Genomic DNA, 2,779 nt, shown 5'->3' on the forward strand with positions numbered 1-2,779 from the left:
GGCTGTGGGGAGGTGTCCCTGCCCATGGCAGGGGGTTGGAACTAGATGATATCTAAGGTCCCTTCCAACCCAAACCACTCTGTGATTTTCTGTATTACCTTAACTTCCTTCCATGTACAGAAAAGTAAGGAAGGAAAAATTGCACATTACTAATTTTTTTTCCCTTTTATCAGCTTGTTTGTAAAAAATCTACATGGCTTTTGACATTATTTTTCAAGGGTCAATAGCATATACCAAGCTCCTCCCATTTTTCTCTTCAGCAGTCACATATTGCCTTTGCTTGGGTTCCAAATACTTTAAATTAGTATTTGGCATTAATGTTAACCTTTTCCTCTCCTCCTGTAGGTACAATCCATTGAGTCAAAACTGGACTGTCTATTAGATATTTATCAACAAGTTTTGCGAAAAGGATCTACATCTGCACTCACTTTGGCTTCCTTTCAAATGCCAGCTTTTGAGTGTGAGCAGACTTCTGATTACCAGAGTCCATCAGACAGCAAAGATTTGTCTAATTCTGCACAAATCAGTGGATGTGTATCCAGATCAGCTAGTGCCAATCTGCCTCGTGGCCTACAGCTTATACTGACACCAAATGAATTTAGCACTCAGGCTTACTATGCTTTCAGTCCAGCTATGCATAGTCAAGCGACGCAAGTGCCAAACGATGGACCTGCAACTTTTAATAATACATCAAACCAAATAAACCAGGCAACCAAGCCAGCAACTCCAACAACATTACAAATACCACCTTTCTCATCAATGAAGCATATCAATAAGCCTGAGCCCATTCATATTATTCCTGTAACCACACAGGAAAATATTTCTGATGTCACTGCTTGCCTTGTTGCATCAAAGGATAATGGACAAGTTGCACAGCCCAGTGCGACAAAGGATCTCACATGGAGAAAATGTCTGGATACAGAGGGGGAACCTTTTCTCTCTGTTAAACCTGTGGTACAAATGGATTTAGGAAAATCTTTATCTGTACAAAACCTTATACAATCAACAGAAGAACTGAATGTACAGATTGCTGGCAGTGACTCCAGTGGTTCCAGAGGTAGCCAAGATATATACTCCAAATGGAGGGAGTCAAAATTATTTATAACTGATGAAGAGTTGGAGACAGGGGCGGGAACAGAGACTACTGAAGTCATCTCACGCCCATTAGTGGAAGCAACTCTCTCTGCTGACTCTCTAAGGACTGGAATATCAAGATCATCTCAAAGCCTTTGCAAGCCAGAGGACGGTACAGAAGCACTCAATCTGCTCCACGTCAAACTGAAATAACAGCTTGTGGGCTTTCTTCATTGGCTGGGTCATTCCTCTAGTCATACATATCATAGCATGAACTGTTTTGAAAGCCTTTTTCGTAAGATAAAATCACAAAACCAGGATGAATCTGAGAAGCAGCTGAATGAGCCCATATCTCCTAGTTGCATGAAAATGCATGTTTAAGTGATGGCTAACATTCAAATTTACACCTACAGTACAGCAGCCTTTACGTAGTACAGTAGGTTTAAATAATGAGTTGCCTACAAAGCTAATGCTGCAGGATGTATCACAAAGCCAAAATTTTAACATTTGGACCTAGTGCCGTTTCTACAAGGCAGAAGTAAAAATTGTAAGGTTTAAAGCACTTTGCTTCTGAACTAATTAAGTGTATATATATATATAATGTCCTGATTTAGATGATAGTTTATGTTTACAACAAAAAAATTATCTACAGCTGCTAGCAAGGTACCAAGGAAACCAGTAAAATGGGTTTAGAAATGGCTGCCAGTTGCAAGATACACACATTAGCTCATCAGTAATCAGTTATTTTTAACTCTGAAAAACAGTATGTTAATATCCATCCGATTTTTGGTGATTTAGTGCTGTGGCAAAAGTACCTGACATACCACTATCACATTGTTCTTTATAACAAGAACATTATTTTGCTACAAAAAGTTTGTAGTTTAAGGATTGGGGCTGGCCTCAGAAATGGATAACCTGGGTGACTGCACTAAAAATTTAGGGGAATCTCTCCTTCTTCCAGTCTCACTGAGGAGCTATCTTGTGAATCTGAAACATTTTGGCAGCAGTGGGTGGGGGAAGGAACCAGGCGCTGCCTTTACTGTAGAAGCAGTATTTCCTGGGGAAATTTTGGCAATTTTCCTCGCAGTCCCAACCTGATATCACAACAACACTTCATAAGGCTGGGAAAGGAGGGAAAATGAGGAACTGAAATACAGAGTAAAACTAAAGAGGATAGAACAGGGAAGACAGAAAGACAACACAATCAATGAAGAAAAAACAGAATATGGATTTAGATATGCAGGAAGGGAAATTATCCCAGAAAATAAAAGAAGGAAGTTAAAGAGGCAAAAAGATTTCTTTTTTTTTTTTAAATACAGTCTGTCAGTCACAGATACTGAGTGCTATTAAAAAAAAAAAAAAAAAAAAAAAAAAAAAGCCATGTAGGCAATCAGAAGTGGAAACAGAAGTAGGGAAGACCACCTTAACTGAAAAAAAAAAACTGAAGGCAAGAGGGTTTTTATTTGTTTGGTTTTGTTTGTTTGCTTTTCAAATAAAAGGCGAGGAGGAGAGAGGGGAAAGTGGTCACACTCCTGTAGATCAACACTGTGTCCCAACTGCAGTAATTTCTTGGAAACTTTCCAAGAAAGGACCTTCAGACTCCTTCCTCCTGATATCTGAGTTTTCAAATTCAAAGCCTACATCAGACCGAGCATTAGATACATCCTCTTTTTTTCTTATCCTAACCTACACTTCACCTCTACCG

The 2,779-nt window shown here is 39.1% G+C and overlaps 1 pseudogene across 1 annotated transcript; it reads left to right on the plus strand.

The window, feature by feature from the left end:
* Positions 1-345: 345 nt before the first annotated feature.
* On the plus strand, positions 346-1,353 carry LOC104465460 (annotated as a pseudogene). The gene has a single exon (XR_727592.1). The product of XR_727592.1 is annotated as a potassium voltage-gated channel subfamily KQT member 5 pseudogene (transcript).
* Positions 1,354-2,779: the final 1,426 nt, after the last annotated feature.

This window comes from Pterocles gutturalis, unplaced genomic scaffold, assembly GCF_000699245.1.
Source record: "Pterocles gutturalis isolate BGI_N339 unplaced genomic scaffold, ASM69924v1 scaffold4583, whole genome shotgun sequence".
Classification (NCBI taxonomy): Eukaryota; Metazoa; Chordata; class Aves; order Pterocliformes; family Pteroclidae; genus Pterocles; species Pterocles gutturalis.